Below are 18,817 nucleotides of genomic sequence, written 5' to 3'. Positions count from 1 at the left end.
CTAACTCTTCTTTGTGCCCTAGATGGGGAACCCACATGTCCCCCTGGCTGTCCACCATTAGTTGCACTAGTGGGACCATGTTCTGCTAAGCAACCTCACTTTGTCACTGTCTCACCCAAGAAACAGTAGGGTGAATATAGACAACAAACCACACGTAACTCTTTGTGAGAGTTATGTGATCTGAAAGGCCTCTCCTGTCTCAAATTTCTCTGAACAAACGTGCACACAACCAACTTCTGCCCTTCATCCTGGGAGTAGGCCTCTCTCATCCAGAGGATTAGGCACATGTCTCATGGGAACCCTAGTAGCTTGTCCTCTTCTCCTCTCTGGGTTCTACATCTCCTTGTCTAGCACAGGCAATTTTAGAGTTTCCATCTCTCTAAGGCCTTTTTATACAGAGATAAGATGGGGGAAAGAAGCAGAGAGTTTAGTTTTCTAACTGTGCCCTGGATTCCCTCATAGGCAGGACTGCTACCCCATCTCCACGTCAGAAGAAGCTGAGTTTAAAAGGCTGAAATATCCCTTGTTGAGCTGCTCCTGTCAAGAGTGCCATTACATACAGTAGAGGGATTATCCTGATGTTTTCCATCTGCTAATATGCATTGTTGATGTAGGAGGGGTTTGTCTGATTTCATTTCCCACCTTCATTACGAAAGCTGTCCAACTAGGACAACTGCACTCCCGCATGGCATCTAAAATCCTCACTATAGTAATTACACACAGCAGGGACTGGATTGCATTTGCTATTCTTATGATTCACCTGTAACAATGATCTTTGCCAGCATTTTTTAGTAGATAGATTGTTTGAAGCATTATCCAGTGCATTTGACCTATAAAAAAGAATCCTTGTCATCATTAACTTAATATCAGAAGGAGAGGGCTGTTGGTTTAAAGATTATAGATGTATCTTTGTGGATTAGGGCTTAATATGAAAGAGCTCACAGAATTCCTCGTTTGTTCCATCTCTAGTCATGCAAGGCACTAAGCAAAACCGTATCTTGCGGAAATTGCTCAGCACATGCAAAAAGGGAAGATATTTTAGAAAGCCTTGGCACATAGCTCACTTTAGTGTCATTCACTAAAAAGGAGTGGAATAGATTTAGTGGAGTTGAAGAAGAAGCTGCAGAAGAGCTCTGGCAAGCTCACTGTACTCGAAGACATGGGGAATTAGCATGTTTTAGAGGGGGCTTTTAAAGTATGTTTTAAAATCTCATTTGAGTATTCCCCTTTGGGTGCTGGTTTTGTTCAATGCCCCGTGAGTCAAAGGAGAGGTTACTACTGACTTCACTGGGCTTTTAATGAGACCTTTACTGCTTGGATATCTTTGATGGCTTCCTTCCTCGTCTACAATCTCTAGTTATTAATGGCAGCTGCTTTTGCTTTCTGCTGGCTCCAAGATTTGTATACAGAAATAAGGCAGTTGAAACAGGTTGGCACACAGTGGTATGTCCAGAAGTCTAAAAGCTGACAAAAAGGAGAGTCAGTGTGGACGTTACTACCAAGCCTGTCATCTGTAAGATTTATGCATAGTGTGGTAGTTTTGGAAAGCTAAAGCCATGCTAGAAATTTTGATTTGATAAAGTGCATGAAGAATTACTGTGTTTGTAGAAGATTGTGATGGTTTAAAAATACTGTGGCAGCCCAGGAAGCAGCTTGAATTGCAAACATGAGAATCCCCCTGGTTACAAACACCAACAGTTCTTTAGGGGGAAGCAGGGCCAAAATACTGCGTTTGAACAGCAGCAGGTTAGGAACAAGATCAGATTACAGAGAGGGAAGAAATGAACATAGAACAAAGACAAAGTGGGGGAATCCAGAGGAGGCAACCAGCCCAGAATATTTAATTTTAATCCAGAGGAGGCAACCAGCCCAGAATATTTAATTTTAGCGTGATGTCTTTTCTTGGTGTGGGGGTTATCCGACATGACTACAAGTGTTAAGCACTGTGGTTGTATGCATAACTTTCTGTAAACTATGAAAATAACTGCTTTCATGTTTCATTCTTAACCTTTTTTTTTACTGAAAAAATGTTGGTTTTCTATTTCTAAAAGAATGTATTGGTGAGGACAGCAAAGTTTTGTGTTGGAAATTTAGTTTTGTGTCACCCGGTAGCTACATGCATCCTGTCCGTGGGTCTTGGCTATGTCAAACTGAAATAAGTAACAAAACAAAAGCACGCTGCAGATACTGTGCAGGCAGACACCCAAAGCTCCTTGGTCTCTATAGCATCCACAGATGTGCTGCTGCTGTCTTTCCGTCCAGCTCAGCAGCATTTCAAAATCACGCATTTCTGTCTGGTCAGATCCCTTTGAGATACCAGTTTGGAATTCCTTTCAAATATCTCCCTTAGCTTCAAGTTCCATAAAAAGACAAAAGATGCTGCTTCTTGAAGGAAACAGGTTTTCCCCAGGGGATTATATGACTGCTATTATTAACTCCCCTCCTACACCTCTTTCCCAATGTCATGTTTCTCGTAATGTTTTAAGGAGCCTGAAATGCTAGTTTCCGCTTTGATATATTTTGAAAAAAAATTGATACTATAAATCTTTGCTCATGAATAATGAGATCACGAGACCTAGAGGGACACACATATGAAAATGTCAAAAAAGATCAAGGAGGTCTGGGGGAGCTGATTTTGGAACATTTTTCTTCCTCTTTTTTACAAGACTAAAGCTAACAGAAGTTAAAATTTGACACAGGCATTGAGGACTTAGTGTAAAGCATAAACTGGTAGCAGAAAAAACCCTTTGTCCTCCCTGGCAAGAATCTGATGTATATAAATCAGATGAAATCAACAGATAATTTAATCAAAACATGTGTTGCACATACTGTCCACTGGATTTTTGTGACTGAGCCTAACATCACAGGTGAGTTCGGAAGTGAAAAAGCTTCAAAACTGCTAATGTCTGCCCTCACAGGTTCTTTTAAGAAGATGATGTGTCAGCCGCGCAATGTTCTTTATATAAATATATATAAATGCATCTTTATAAAAGAAATATCAATAGGGTTTGGGAAGAATTAGCTGGCAAAATATCACTGCAAAATAATACTATTACACTCTCTACGAACAAAAGAGCTTGTTCATGCTAGAATGTGCATGGTATCTGCTGTGCATGTTTAGCAGGACCCGTTTTATTTTCCCCGGGCTGGTAGGGCCTACAAAGGACCAGACCTTACCACGGACGTATTCACAGACCTCCTGCAGCTAGTTTCAGTGTCACCTGAACACAAAAATCCATACTCCACCATATTTTTTTCAAAACGGTGTTTCGCTTATGCCGGGTGGGCTCTGTGAACCTGTGTACAGCCCATGAGAGACAGGAAGATTTTTGCCCGCAGACTGGGGCTCGCTTGTCAAAAGGAGATGCGTGTCATGTAAAGGGATTGGCATTTCAGTGTACTTTAAAAACAGATTTAATGTGAATTTAACATCGCATCCTTTCTGGTAGACAGATAAATGTGTCAACAGCTTTTGGCTACCTTCATAGCTACAGGTCATGTGGGAACAAGAGCATGTGAATGTGAGAAGACTGAATAGCGGTAGTAAAACTTATGACAAGGGAAAAAGTATTTTCTTCTTTGTCTTGGACTGCTCTGAGTTGCTTCCTTCCCGTCCTTCTCTCTCAACAAGGAGTTTTATGGTGCTTCAAACACAGATGACTGTGTGTATATGTCCATTTGGTTTCAGCAGTCACATGTCATTTTACATGAGTTAACTATGCTTTGAGTCAGGCTGTACAACTATAGTGAAGGGTTTTTTTGACTTCAAGATAGTTATTCCTGAAAAAGTTGTGGCTAGCTAATACACAGGCATTTCCCTATGTTTCAAATGATAGAAGCTGAGAACTGCCATAAATCAAATACACCAGCTTTTATCTAAAAACGCCTCTACTCTGAAAAGCCTTGGTACTTTATTCTGAATGTAGGCTTGTCACCATAGAGATAAGATGAATTCAAGGATTTAAGACTTACCAGAAAATATTATGTACCATGTTTAAGATAAAGCTTTGATTGCACAGAACAGCAACAGAAGTTGAAACTGTAAACCAGCATCTAACAAAGGAAGACTGACAAAAACAAAGAAAGGATTCACAGACTTTAAATAAAAGCTATCTGCTTTTAACTAAGGGTGTAAGAGCTAAAGCTATGTTTGTCCTCAGACCTCTTTAACAGCTGTAGTTACTGTGTGTTTTAGTGACTGTGTCACGTAAATATTCTATTATTTTCTATGCATTTCATTCTCCCTCTCTTTCTCCCTGCTTCAGAAGCAAATGTTTTGTTTTATTTTATTTTGATTTATCCCTTACCATACTTTTAAATCTCCATGGCCTTTTTTCAGATCCAAAAGAAATGTTATCAGTTCTTTTTGGTGATATATAAGGCACACTTTGACATGGTTTTTTTGGGTGTGACAGTCCCTCTATTCCTAGAAAGTATTTTATTGCATCCAGATTTTGGTTAAGTATCTTAATAAAGAGATATACTGGACATCCTCTAAATATGCAGTTGAATAATTTACTATCTTGTATTACACATGAAACAACAGCTAGAATTTTCCAAAGTGAGATGCTTCTGTAAGTGCGATTCAGATTACTGATGCCTATGAAGACGTTTTTGAAAATGATCTTCTAAAGTGTTTCAGCACTCTGGAAAATGTTGCACAGGACGGTCACCAGGCACCTTGAGGTGAAAAGAAACTCTAATGCAAAGTTCTCCAGGAGGGGTTGGGAGTCAATGAAGGCGGCGGCATCTGGGCACCCCAAGGAGCATTTGGTACCCCAAAAAAAAACCCCTCTCCTGCTCAGCTTCCGCCTGTGCACCCATGCAGATGGGCACTGGGGATCGCTGCCTGCCCCTCTCGCTGCTCCTGCCGTGCTGCAGAAGTGGAGCGGTGCCTGCGCTCAGCTGCAGAGGAGCGGGGACACACTGCGGCTCACCTACGCCCCATCCAAAGGTGGTGCAAACAAAGGGAGGGCATCCCCGGCGTGGTGGGTAGCAGCTGAGTCTCCACATAAGAGGTAACTATTGCTATGGTTTTTGCTAGTCTCCGGACTATGCAACCTTTTCTAGTTCAATGAATTTCTTAGGAAAGGCAGAAGTACTTGCCATTATTGCTGTTATTATTAGAAGTTAATAATTAAAATTATAACAACTGTAGCAGCAATAGCAGTAAAATTTTATTTGTATTTATTATCCACGTAGCGCCACAGATACCATAATGTGCCACAGAAAATATGGTGAAGGGCCAACATCAAAACTAAGGGCTGCCTTTTAATCACAGAAAAACCATTTTAGCAGTCTTTGGCAAGCTGAGCAGCAATGCAAATATCCGAAGTGGTGCAATATGTGTTTAGGAGAGGGGAGGAAGGGTTTAAAATTCATTTAAATTGAAAAACAGCAGTCACGCATTTCTCTAAACGATTGTTTTCAGTACCATAAGCCACATCCTTTCAAATTTCCTCCGCTTGGCCACATCATTGGAATGAAGTGTCATAGTTGGTTAAGTCACTTTGACATTATCCTGATGATGTGTCAAGCACAGGAAATTTGAAAGGACAGGGCTCAGTAAGGTCTTAGCCTAACTTGCCTTCTTTTGACAATTCCTCCCTCCCCGCTCCTTCTTTCAGCTTCAGTGTTTCTGAGCTCAGTTAACTCTTAAAATCCCTACAACAAGGCTAATCCCACCACAAGTGTTGAGATAGTGTTCTGCAGGGCACCCGCCTTTCTTTCAAAGCCAGCGTTTTCAAAGCGTCTGAACAGTTATGATGGGTCGTAAATGGAATCTTTTATGTTGAAAGTGTCAGAGAAAAACCGTATACGTGAGCCTCAGCTGACAAGATCCTCCAGCCTAGGAGCACTGGAAGAAACCCTGTAGGCCTCAAGTCCGCCCCCCAGCCACCTCAGCAACCGTATAGGAGAATCCATCGCACAAACTCATTAACCAGCTAGTGAGGTAGCTAGTGAGGTCTTTTATCCAAATACCGCTACTGAGAAACTGTTCAAAAAAACCTTAAAGCTCTGATTAAGAAGCAGTGTATACAGTTCTTGTACCGGTTCTTTTGTCAGTGCTGTCCGTTAGCTTAAGTAGCTCTTTTTCTCTGATATTTATCCTCAGTGTATTTATAGAAAATAATCCTAGTCCTTCTCAAGGTTCACCTTACTAAGCTAAACAAACCAGGTTATTTTCTCACGAAGTAGTCTCTCCACTCTTTCGAGAAATCCATCTCTGCATTATTTTCTGTTTCAATACTTCCTTCTCGACAGTAAGATGACAAGGAATTAAAACAATATTTGCTCTGCAGTCTTTCCACAGCTTCACATGTAGTACTATTATTTTCCTTGTGCTGATGAAAGTATCTCCCCTATAGGCTTACCATGATTGCTTTTGCTTTACCTCATGGCTGCATCCTGCTGATAGCTCAGACTCATCCTGTAGTCAGTCCATATACACAGATATTTCTTTCCAATAGAAATTCTTGGTAGCAGAGTCCATGAAGGCCTGTTTTTGACCTGCATTCATGTGCCTAATAGTTCATTACCTCTGCAGGTTCGAAATAGGCAGGAGCAGACACACGGAGGTGTACCTGCATCTCTGACCTCTCTGAGCAAGGGCATTGCTCTCACTTCTGTTACCCATAATCTCATTTCTAGTGCAGCAGACCCCGAGGTTATCCATTTCTTTCTGCACAATGTTCTACTTCTCCTGGAAACTGGAAGTTGGAAAATTTCCAAATGCTTTCCAGTTTTATGTCGTCAGTAAGTGTCTTTTGTTTGCTACTATTTTCTGTGCCAAGGTCACTGATGAAGCCATTAAGTAAATAGGGCCTAAGGTCAATCCTTCAAACAATAGGTTTCCTCCTACCTGATAATTTCCCTTTCACAACCTGTTGTGAGCTGCCCTTTAGCCAGTTCCCTGCCGACCTTATAGTCATTATACTATTTCTCAGCTTCTGCACATAATGTAACCTTTTTCCCTATGGCTTCATATCAAATGTTTGCCTGAAACCCAGATAAAATGGAATAACTACATTTTCTTTGTCCAGGAAAGGATTTTTATCACCAAAGAAATGCACTTGCTTCTCCTCGCACGATTTAATTTTGGTAAAGCCTTTATATATTCTTTCCTTTGAAATTCATTCTTAAATTTTGTATACTATTGAAGTCAGATTAGTCTCTAGGTATCAGGGAGCTATTTCCCCTTCTTCAGAAGTAGCAGAATTACATTAGCTGTCTTCAGCTGTAATGTACCATGCCAATTTAATGTAATCACTGCAAAAACCGTTACCTGCTCTTCAGTTTTAGGTGCCAGCTCGTTCGTGGTTCCAGGAGGCAGATTCTCTGCCCCAGCTGATTTCTGCTTCCACTTCAGGTGTCTGCATTTCCATTTCCATGTTCTCATTTCACTAGCCGCCCTGCTCAATTTTGTCAACTTCATTAAAAAACAAGGCAGAGTTTTGAGGCTGTACCTGAATTATCATTGATTTCTACATTGCCTTCACTCCAGTGTAGCTTCACTTAATTTTCTTCACTCTTATATGTATGGTTAAGCAGCTTTTTGCTGATTGTCTCAGTTTCTTTTTCAAGGTCTGATTTGGCTTGAATTTGATTGACTCTCATTTTACCCATATGTTTTCTGACATCTAAGCATAGCATGTTCTGCTGATCAGTCCTTTTTCCCCCTCGTGGAAGGCTCTTTCCTTATACCTAATAAATTCTTTGAGGTGGTTATTTACCTCTTTCTATCTGGAGCCCTTCCCCAAAAGTATACAAAGATTTTTCCTTTGCTTATGATACAGGTTCCAGATAGGTTTTATTCCTCTGACTTTGAGTAATTCTACGTTTCCTCTGCACTCAGGTCCTTGATTTCTTTAGAGTAGTTGACTAATTAGATCTCTTCATGTTTCAATTTTTATCTTTTTGAAGTCTAAAACCTTAATTACAAAACTACTTTGTTTATTCTTAAATTGTATTAAACTGAAACAAATCACGATCCACTTGAAACAAGTTTGTTTTTTTCCTCATCACTTATAAAAACAAAGTCTAATTAAGCATCTCCTCTTGTTTGCTCAATGAATGGTTGATAACAAAAATTGCCTGCTATCATACCCAGAAAAACCTGGACCTTATTATTAATATTAATACTTGTTCTTCATGCTGTATTTTTGCACAGCAAAGTAGGCTATGCTTCTGTTCTCTGAATATTTATCCATATTGTACTATCTTTGCTTACTTCGTTATGGTCTCTCACAGCATAGTTTATAATGTTGCTCTACCCCACTCACTTTCATACACATCTTTTCATCACAAGCCCTTCAGTATCCCTGTTCCCTCCTCCTTGCCACTGCATCTTATCTCTGTTGGAGAAACGTGCTTACAGAGCCTTGTCTACTCATTCTCTCTCTTCATTTCATTAAGGACAGATCCGTTCTTCCATAGGGATCGCTCTCAGGTTAGCAACCAGACCAGATCCAGCTCTTTCACTAATGGTGTCTTTATCTGGATGACAGCTTTCAGCATTAACTCTCCATTTTTCCTCCCTTCCACTGTTTCTTTTGGAGGGTGAGGAGGTCTCAAAAGTTTGTCACTATTTTGTATCCACGGTCTTCAGGTGCAGGGGCTGAGAAAGGCAGGGGCTGTCGTGCGTGCAGCGTTTCTTCCCTCCTTGGGGCGCCCTGCCGAGGACTCCCTCTGCGCTTGCTGCTCGCCCTGCTCTCTTACGCTGCTTCTGTGCTTCGCTCCTGGGCATGTATAATCCTGTTGTTTTACTTTTATTTCTTTTACCCAGCTGGTGTTTCTTCCATGGCTGACTGCCCCTACCATCAGCTTAGCAGAGCAGCCAAAGCGCCCTGGACTAAGGAGTGCTCCAGAGAGGACCACGAGAAGCACATCACCTTTCATTGCAAGAGATGGATAGTGAGCCAAATTATCCCTGATTTTGACATTATTTTGGTTTAACACCAGTAGTTCCTTGTAATTTCCACCCATATGAGGGATTAGTCAGTGCCGTATTTTCAGATCTGAATAGAGATACTCATTTGCCTAAAACATAATATACCTACCTGCAGACTCCAGGTTATCAGTTAGTGCTGGTGTGGCTTCCCTCCCTTTCCCTAATTATCACCAATTATATTATTAAATCATTTTAATGAGCAGGCTATATCCAACCACTGTACTCAAAGTGCCCTCTGCCTGAACTCTTCAAACCTGGCACAGAAATTTCTGATAAAGTTTACAGTACAAATGGTTTGTGGAAATAAAGTGGCACTAGGAATGTTTTCACTAGCTGTGCCAGCTAAAACCCACATAAGTCATGCACTGAATTGTTATGGTTTGAAAAGAGCTGTTTGTGTTTTATTTTCTTTAAGCATTAATTAAATGACATATAAAGCTTCTAACAGCTTAGGTCAGGGAGAGTGCCAAAATGGACATTATAAAAATGTTCACTTTGGTATTAAGACCATGTTTATGGGGCGTCTCTTGTCTCTAAAACCTCCCTGGACCACTATTAATCATAACCTATCAAGTACATTCATCACATATTTTTCCTGTCATACACTAAAGAATGTCTTATTAATTAAACGGGTGAAAAATTGGAAGGGTTCCTCTTCTCTCCTATTGTTTTGCGAAAGAGGAAATGATAAAGTTCAAACAGTAAATCTGCTCCTTTCCAAAAAATGTTCTTATTGGGAAAGTGGACTTCAGTCACAGTAAAAGCAAAACTATTTTACAAAGTTTGGCCCAGATCTGGCCTTTGCTGCTTGCTCATCTAGTTCTTCTGAATTCAAGAGCGCTGCAAAGGCCGGATTGGGCCTTTTAGCACTTGTGCTGCAAAATCCATGACGTTTATTAAAGGCATTTTAATTAAACCCAGCATTAAAGCTACATTTCTTTCAAACCATCTATAACCAATAATTAGCAGCAAGAGGTCTTTCAAACCTCAAAAGAAATTGTTTGGGTGATACGCTATATGTGGTTTATAGATTTAAAATCCCTGGGGTTTTGTTTTCTGGGAAAGAAAAGACAATCTCTGTTTTCAAGTTAAACGGGTTGCATTTTCTGTTCGTTCCCCACTGGACAGCAGTCCACATCTCAAAAGCTAAATGCAGCCTTAATTCATGACAGCTGTTTTCTTTACAATGGATTTGAATGTTATATAGCTCCATTCATATTTGAGGTGTCTCAAAATACTTAACGATAAGGAGTTGGTGCCAAATCTCGTGGTCTGCTGCATCCAGTCAGAGTTTGCTCAATGAAGGTCCCCAGGATCTGGCCTCATGGCTGGTGGCAACACACTGACCTTGGCCACAGCCACGCTGCACCCAGTGCACCTCTTCAAGCTACCCTGCACCTTGGATTTAAGTTTGCAGTGCTTTAGAGACTGGAGCAAAATGTGCTTTTCTTTAACATCTCTGAGCAATAGCACCCTCAATCTATTGTGCAGGCTTCTCTCTGCTATATGCTCTGTATTTGCTATGCTTTTTGTCCAATCTGTGGCTTAGCATTGAGCCTTGGATCTGCTGCGAAGACTCATGTGAAAATAGCCTGACTGTGTTAGCTCTTTACCACGTAGCAGGCTGGGCAGCACTGAAGGGCAGGTAGGATCCTCTCGCCCTTGGTAGCAATGATGCTGTCATTTTTACAGAAAATCCTGGGTTAATCACTGCCTGCTTATCAGAGTCAGTCCATGCATATCCGCTGACCATACCATTTAGATCTGTGTACCTCTAAGATGAAATATCCATAAATAACTGCCAACATAAAAGTTGTTGTCCTACATCTTACATATGTTGTTTTAAATACCACCTTAAAATGGCAGCAGCAAGATATATATACATCTTAAGGTCTGAAGGCATAAAAACTTGGACCAACAGGTATGAGAAAGAAATGTCTCCTCCTAGGTGCATATATACTTGTAATTGGCAGTTTAGTCTAATGAAGGAATTCTGCCTTCACACAGAGGAATGCTCTACAACAGAAATACCTGAGAATACAAGTAATAAGCTACTTCTGAGGTCATCAGGCCCCTGCTACTGCAGGCAGCTACTTTGTAAATCAGCTGTACAGGTAGGGAAGAGTAGTTGACACTGGATACCTTTAGAAGGAATAGCCCAACCTTTCCGTCACCTGTATCCACACACATATTAACATAAATGAGATTGCCCAGGAGCAGATTTGGTTACCTTTAGATAGATAACCTATTCAAATCAGGATTACAAAATGGATTTACTCTAGAAGGACTTTTTTTCCATAAAAAGGCACAAGATTAGTTATTTTGCCTTTTGAAACAAAGAGCTTTTATAGATAGTCACGGTGGGATTAAGCTAAGTCTTTTGGCCTGAATACCTAAATTACAGGTTCACAAATTGCATTCCAGATTTGAAACCAACAAACAAATGACACCAAGTTGTACTCTTGAGCAGCGTAACCTAAAGGATCTATATTCTTCCCCACTGTGATTCTGGGAAATCAGTGAACGTACACTAGAGTTCTGAGCTTTGAAATACAAGTCTTATAGCACAGGAGTAGGTTCATCTTCTTTAGATGTTACAGATGGATTCCAGCTATCATGAAACAAACAGTTTTCAGGAATGGATATTCAAAGTGGATTTTCTACAAAAGAGCTGAGGAGAAGCTTGCCTCACCATTATATATTTAAAATAAATCAATACAACAAGGAGCGTGATTAAAGATAGGCAGGGTTTTCGTGGTATGGAGCAAGCTTTAGAGACTGACTTCACATGTGAGGATGAGAATATGAGAAGGAAGGGAGAAGAAAAGCAAGGTAAAGCAAACATCGAGCAGTTTCATGGTCCATGCTGATCTGGCCTGACCTCCTACGCAACACACAACAAGAATGCGGTGGGGAAAAGCACACATGAGAATGGGATGGGATAAAAATGAAAATGGAGAAATCATAAAGAAATAAGCTTCTCTGAGCAAATAGGGTAAGAAGAAAGCAAGGTCTCGGCAAAGGCGCGTACGCTACAGAGCCTTCTAAACACACATATTGCCCAGGGCCCTTGCTATTTTCCAAAAAACTTTTTTCCATTTCCCTTGCTAAGCTGAAGGATGCAGCGTGCACCATTCTGTTCTACTTCCAGGAACAGAATTGTTCAAGCTTGGCTCAAAGACTGTGAATTCCTTTTACTTGTCCTGTTGTAGGTGGGTTTTAGTGGGTGATGACATTCATCTGTTGTAGCAGGGGATAAGTAAGATTGTTCATTCCCATATTTCTCACAGGAAGAAATCCAGACGTGCATGCTTAGTACTATCTCTATCCTGATTCTGAAAAATTCTCATTCAGCTCAAAAGCTCGTCTAGTTGGCGCAGAGTTAGGATCCAGGCTGCATCGCAGTGCAGAACAGTTATATGTTGTAACCAAATGCACTAATGGTTACATAAATATAAAGGAGCTATAAGTCTTAGAGTAAGGCTCTGCTCACACTTTCAGGTTCCTACTCACTGTAATCACGGACTGGTTCTATGGTTTTCTCTTGGAAAAATCCTCACATTTTTGTCTCTTTGGGTGGAGTCGGTCCCACAAACTTTAGCTACATAAAATCATCCCAGTCTAAACTAGTCCTTTAAGCTCTCTCCATAGAAAAAAAATAGCCATCTTCGGAGAGTGATTCACCCCATCTGAGCGCAGCCACCCAAGAAAACTGGGATATATTGCCCTCTGGGGGTGTTTATTTTTCTCTACTGCTTAAAAGGGAAACATAGACAATTTTCAGATATATGAAGGCAGAGGAGATGAATCCCACACTTTGTAACCAGATATGTTAGTATAATCAAGTGCAAAGTGCTAATTTTTTTGCAGATATGCTATGCATGTTTCTCTCCTTTCCTGCCCCCTTTTAGGCTTCTCATCTCTCTGGTGCTTAAGGTGTAGAAGATTTCAATAGCTTCTCTGTGAGAAAGGAAAAATTGCTAATTGCTTCCCACTCAAAAAGTCCAGTGCAACCATACAAAAATCTCCATCACCTGTGGCCAAACACCTAGTTTGGTAAGTAGCTCTTGAAACATGACAGCTGTCTACAAAGCAACTTCCTATCTGTTGTAAGTGGAAACAGGTAACCATGTTTCCGTGTTGCTAGGGGCCTTATTCATGTCTGACATTAACTTTTTTAGCCTCCTCAGAATTATTTGCAGCTTTTAAGGCATTCAAGGACAGTTATGGTCATGACCTGCACAAGCCACTGAATGTGGCAATACCCAGTCCTACAGTTTTACAGCCTTTTAGCCTAAGATCGTGATCCACTTTCCCTAGAGGAAACGGCAAAGGGCAAGGTGGCAGGAGTCTCACTGTCTGCATTTCTCTCTGTCCATGCAACCAGGCCTTCACTGCTTTGGCATCTAGACCCCTACATAAGCCCATGTTTAGTTTTAATCACGTGGTTTAAGCCCCACTAAAATCAACCATAAGGTACTCAAGTGCCTGACTTGCCCTCTGTTCCTAAGTATCTGCCACTGCGTGCTCCCAGGGACAACACACAGGACAAGACGGGCTTTCGGTCTGACTTAGCGCTGGTATTTTTATTCTCTGATGCATATAAATTTTGTTCATTCAGAACTCAAGGATGCATATCATGATTTCAACCTACAGCCAATGAGAGACATATTCTCCTTTTGTAGTATATAATTAAAGTAATTCTTCTAATGTAAGGCTATGGTTCTGGACTAAGTCCAAGAAGGAGCAACGTAGTGTGATATAACTTCATTATCTTCATTTGTGCTCGCTGAGCATCTGGGCTTTGGTGTTTCAGGTAGAAGCTTGCAGTTAATTACAGATATCACCAGAACTGCAGTGTAGCCTAATTGCACTTACCTCCCAGGCTTTGTTTAACCAATTTTGAAATCCTAATCTACACGTTGTAAAGTTTATTGGTAAAGTTAATTGGCTAAATCTGTCATTGGAAACATGGAAGGAATTGGCTAATTGAACTAGACAATAGAATGTAAAAATCCAATATCCAGATAATCCTATTGTTGCTGCCACTGAACTTCCACTTTCTCCTTTTTCTTTTATGAACATTTTTACAATTAAAATTGATTATATAAGACTGATTATTCTAAGACTGATTACTTTCAGTGCTGCAGAGAGAGCTTTTTCTCTCTCGTCTTCCACTGAAGTGTGGCAGAGACAGCATTAAATGCAGTTGTGGATTCAGAAATGTTTATGGTAGGCAGAGCCTTCAGATTAACATGACACATGGAATTTGTGAGCTGTTAGGTTGTATTTCAAAGCATTAGGGTAGGATTTCACGTTTTGTTTTTATGAAATGCAAATACGTTTCAGTTGCTTTGTTATTAAGATGAATTTGAAATGCTAGTTGGGAGTAGATACGGAATCCATACTCATTAGGAGAATGTTGCTTCCTGGAATGGGTATTTATCTATCTTTCTTCTTCAGGATTTCTCCCAGATGCGAAGCAAACTGCTACTGTGAGGCAGGCCAACCAAAAACCATTTTCCGATGAGGAAAAAAGACGTAAGAAATGAACCAGGTTAACTTAGAGCGCAGGAATGAAAAGTCGGCCTGCCAGCCATGACAGCCTCTGTCACGCAGCTGCATGGACAAGAGGCCAGGAGCTCCCAGAGCTCCCTTGGACTCCTCTAGAAGAGCGTGGTGTGGCCTGTGCAATTGCTTTGGGTTGTCATTGTCAGATCTCTGGCCATCAGACTGCAAGCAATACCTCAACTACCATTTAAGATTTCACGTTAGCTTCAACTGGAGACTCTAAGGCAAAATCTCAATCTATAGAATGATCAAATAGTCAAGTTTTCCAACGGGAAAGATCGGCGCTGGCTATAAAAGCTGTTTTCAAAGTTGTAACTTTTAGTCCTAGTGTTAGTTGGTTTTTACAGGGATGCATGAAAAAGTCTGTAGATTTCCAGGAACTTGCAGGCAGCTCTCAGCATCCCAGGTTTCCCATTGGTAAACAGGAAAGGTAGAAGGACTGCTTGAATTTCTTGCAGACTGTGCCTATAAGTAAGAGAGTCAACCCTTTTTTTCTAATCCCCTCAGGTGCAACAGATCACTGCATACCTTGGACAAATATTTTGCTAGCCAAAAGGACTGAAACAGCCGCTAAGACTTGCAGGTCCATAGTGACCTGTTTGCAGTGATGTATATACACGGGTTAGGAAGGAAGCATGGCTGGGTGTTTCTATGGAGATTAGAAAGAACAGCTCCTGTTTCCTAGGCACAGCTGTAATTAGCAAATGCTTAAAGTTAGAAAGATGTGTTGTTTTTACAAGGACGTTTTGTTCCAGGAGCGCTTGTGTTTTCCTCCCCTTGCTCAAGCTGTGCGAGGCTGGGAGGCCAAAGAAGTCCAGGGCAAACGAGCTTTCTGTCTCTCTCCCACACACAACACTTGAGATGCCAGACTACAAAGAAACCTGGAATCTAAAGCTACTTTTTCAAAGTAGATTTAGCACAATCAGGAGAGATATCCCCAGAACAAAATGCATCTTATTTAACTTAAAAGGATGAATTCTCAGAATGGAAATTAAGTTTTCAGGACACGTTTCTTTGATCCTTTTCTGAGAATACCAAAAAGAGAAGAGGAAAGGGTTACATGAGACTAATTTTGAGGCATCTATGCATTTATAGATGCGTTCAGAAAGATGCATAGCTATATCCTGTAAAGATAGGAACCTGTAACTTATTTCATGTACAACATCAATCAGCTTTTGTTATCTGCTACTAACTGCTAGTCTTATCATGGTGAATTGCACTGGACTGGGACAGGTGATGCCAGGGAAGGAAACCCCTCAAACCTGAACGCCCGTTCCCTGAGTCTTAGGGAGCAGAGATGGCACGTCCTTAAAACTGAACATCTCTGCTCCCCACTTCAGCTATGCTTCATTAAACCATATTCTGATGCTGCATCTGGATGAGATTGCTTATGTTTGAATGTGACACATTTTTAAATTAAGTTTTTATTTTCTCTTTTTCCCTGTCGCCACAGGTTTACATCTCCAGTCTTTAATTTGATGAAGTCAGTTCTACCTCTTTGCTTGTGCTTACTAGGAGGTGCTTTTTCAAAATTTGAGTCTTGGCTATTTTTCATAGCTCCAAAATGAGTGCCAAATTCTGCACTCGAACACTAAGGTAATATTTTAGCAGATTCAGATATTGTCCTCTGGTGAACTAGAGACACGTACATGTAGACCAAAGGTATTTTTGTGCAGTCTTTGAAGTGAGCTGAGACAAACCAGTCTCTTCTAGCTGTCCCGTCATTTCCTCCGCTTCATACCCAGCCTCCGGTATTAAAAATATTGATATTAAAAATCTATTATGGCTCTCATTGTTACTTCAAAAGTCCTGCCTATCCAAAGTCTTTATTATCAGCCAAACTTGACAGATATAGACATCTTAAAGAAAAAAGTCATCACCTTTTCCTACTCCTTGGCTGCATTTTCCAGTCTCTTTTCAGAGAAATATAGTATTTCAAATATTTCACAGGAAAATATGACTCTTCCCAGACTGCTGAGGCTTCTCTCATAGATTCCCTGTGGTTCCTCCTGCTTCTGGAAAGGACCTATGCTTTGGGACCCCACCAGCTGACTCAGCATGAGAAGGGTCTTACACCCGAATGCCTCAGCTCCACGCCTCTCTAGGGGGTGGTTTTGGTCTTCATGGCAGACCACCCCGAAAATGAGCCAAGCACCCTTGTCCTGCCATGTCCTTCAGCACTGACAGCAATCAAGAGGCAAGAATATTTTTGGCCTCAGTCATTTATCGTCTGCTGTATCCCTATACTGCTGTTGCAGTCCTGTAAAAGTCCCCATCTGTGAAGATCTGTACAGCTGGGACCTCGTTCTCTGTTAATGTCCCATTTCTGATGTCCTTTCACCAGTGCATCAGGGCTCTGTTGTATTTTAACAGTTACTGGCTCTGGAATGCAAGTAACTTCCCGGCCTCTTTTACGGGGCACTGAGGAGAGCTGCTGCTGCAGGATGATAACATTTAGTGGGTTTCCCCAGAGGCATGCAGTCTCAGGCGCCAAGTAAATGACCCACACCACTGCATGTACGATAAGAAATTCTACCCAATGCACTTTTCAGCCTGCTTTAACATTGCCTCTTTCACCTCCCCCTGCTTTCTCTAAAGCTCTGTGGCTTGTCTTTGCAGGACGTGTGTGGTGGTGGGTGGCCTGTGAAGGACAGCAGAGAAGGCAAGAGAATAACCGGGCTCTAGTGCACCGCCACCATGGGGCTAAACAGCTGTGGAGCCTGCACAGCAAATGCTTAAGCTATAAAACCTTAATCTCTTACCGTGTTCAGTGCTAGCTGGAAGCTGCTGTGGCTTCGTCTGACTGGTGCTCCGTATTTACCTTTCAGAGATGCATAGGACCTCTGCCCCATGGTCTCCTGCCAAATAGACGTAAAACTGCAAAAGAAGAAAGAGTGAAATTTTATATTCATTTTCTGCCCTGAGGTATATCTTTTCAAAGGTGCAGAGGGTTTTGCCCTGGCTTTGTTCAGGGCCATTTTATTAGATGGGAGGAGGTACTGAGGAGGAAGCTCATTTGCCTTGTGACAGAGGATGTTTGCAGCACTGATTCACAAACATTTTCCATTTGCTCTTTCACAATCAGGGTTCCTTTTTTTTTTTTTCTTCAGTTACCACAGGTGCAGAGCCCCACCAATATTTCTGCAAATGTAACTGTTGTCTGTGTTGGAGGTCAAATTCAAACAACCAAAAAACAGCAAACTTCAGTAGAGTTCAGTGGTTTTAATCTGCAAGAACACTTAGCTCTAGTATTAGTTAAGCATATGTCCGCATATATTTAATAAGAGAGTTCAGGGTAAAGTCCTGAATGTAGTTTCTCAGCACATTGGTGTATTAGAAACTAGATTGTGTCGTGCAGAAAACTGTCCTTCGTTTAAGATACTGCAATAGACTGTTAAGCACATGTTTCCATCCAAAACAAAGGCAGCTCAGGAATTCGAATATTGTGGGAAGCCAGGCTTTGTGTGGGTATTATTTTGGGAAAGGAATATGTTTGGGTGGATGAGAGACAATTCAGGTGGGGAAGCAGAGAGACAGCATGTGGGAAGCAGACAGCAAGGGAAATGTAGCACAGCCAGAGCTGCATGAATGCGTGTCCAGGGAGAAGCCTGAAAGGCCGGAGCCAGCTGGAAAAGATTTGGTGCTGTGAGAAGAGAAGTTGCCTCTGATTGTTTGCATCCTACTGTGCTTATGAGAGCAGACTCTCTATATTCTTTGAAATAAAAAGCATTGCATCCAAAATGCTTGTCTCTATTATTAATATCTTGGAAAAAACTGATGAGCCTGAATTTTGTACAGCTGGAATGATGTGGAGTTGATTGTATTTTAATGTGGCAAATTTTCAAATCAAGCTTTTGATTTCTTCTTTTCCCTTTCATCTCTCAGTTCTTCATTGCTCCCGTTGTCTCTGCCCCTTGGGAGAGGCAACAGGTCTGGGTTGGTACCATCACACCCTGGTGAAGCCTCGTAGCTGTAGTACAGAAACAGAGGTCAGTGGCATTTTTGGGGCTGTCCGATCACAGGAATTGGCCCTGCCACGGGGCTCAGCTGTTCTGCGTTAAGAGCTGATGTAGACACCTGTAGGAGAGGCTTCATTTCAGGTACTTAACAGTGATGCATCGAAGCCAGCGTAAGGGATTTATCAATCCATCTGGCTGTTCCTCTCTGCTTCTGGAGGATTCCTTTGACCTAGATAAACAGATTTCCAAAAGTCAGATATCAAAGCAAAGGTTTATATGTAGGTTTTATGAGGGAACAGTGATACTTCTTGGTTAGAAAAAATCCCCAAAGTCTTAC

General features: G+C 41.2%; 1 long non-coding RNA gene across 1 annotated transcript in view; it reads right to left on the bottom strand.

The window, feature by feature from the left end:
• Positions 1 to 840: 840 nt before the first annotated feature.
• The window catches only part of LOC138067348 (uncharacterized), a 79,238-nt gene continuing 61,261 nt past the window's right edge, over positions 841 to 18,817 (bottom strand). The window contains exon 3 of the long non-coding RNA XR_011141205.1: positions 841 to 17,398. This is a non-coding gene — a long non-coding RNA (uncharacterized lncRNA). The remainder of the gene's footprint in view (positions 17,399 to 18,817) is intronic.

Source organism: Struthio camelus, chromosome 1 (genome assembly GCF_040807025.1).
Source record: "Struthio camelus isolate bStrCam1 chromosome 1, bStrCam1.hap1, whole genome shotgun sequence".
In the NCBI taxonomy this organism is placed as follows: Eukaryota; Metazoa; Chordata; class Aves; order Struthioniformes; family Struthionidae; genus Struthio; species Struthio camelus.
Note: the sequence above shows the minus strand (reverse complement) of the source record. Positions and strands in the feature narration are given on the sequence as shown.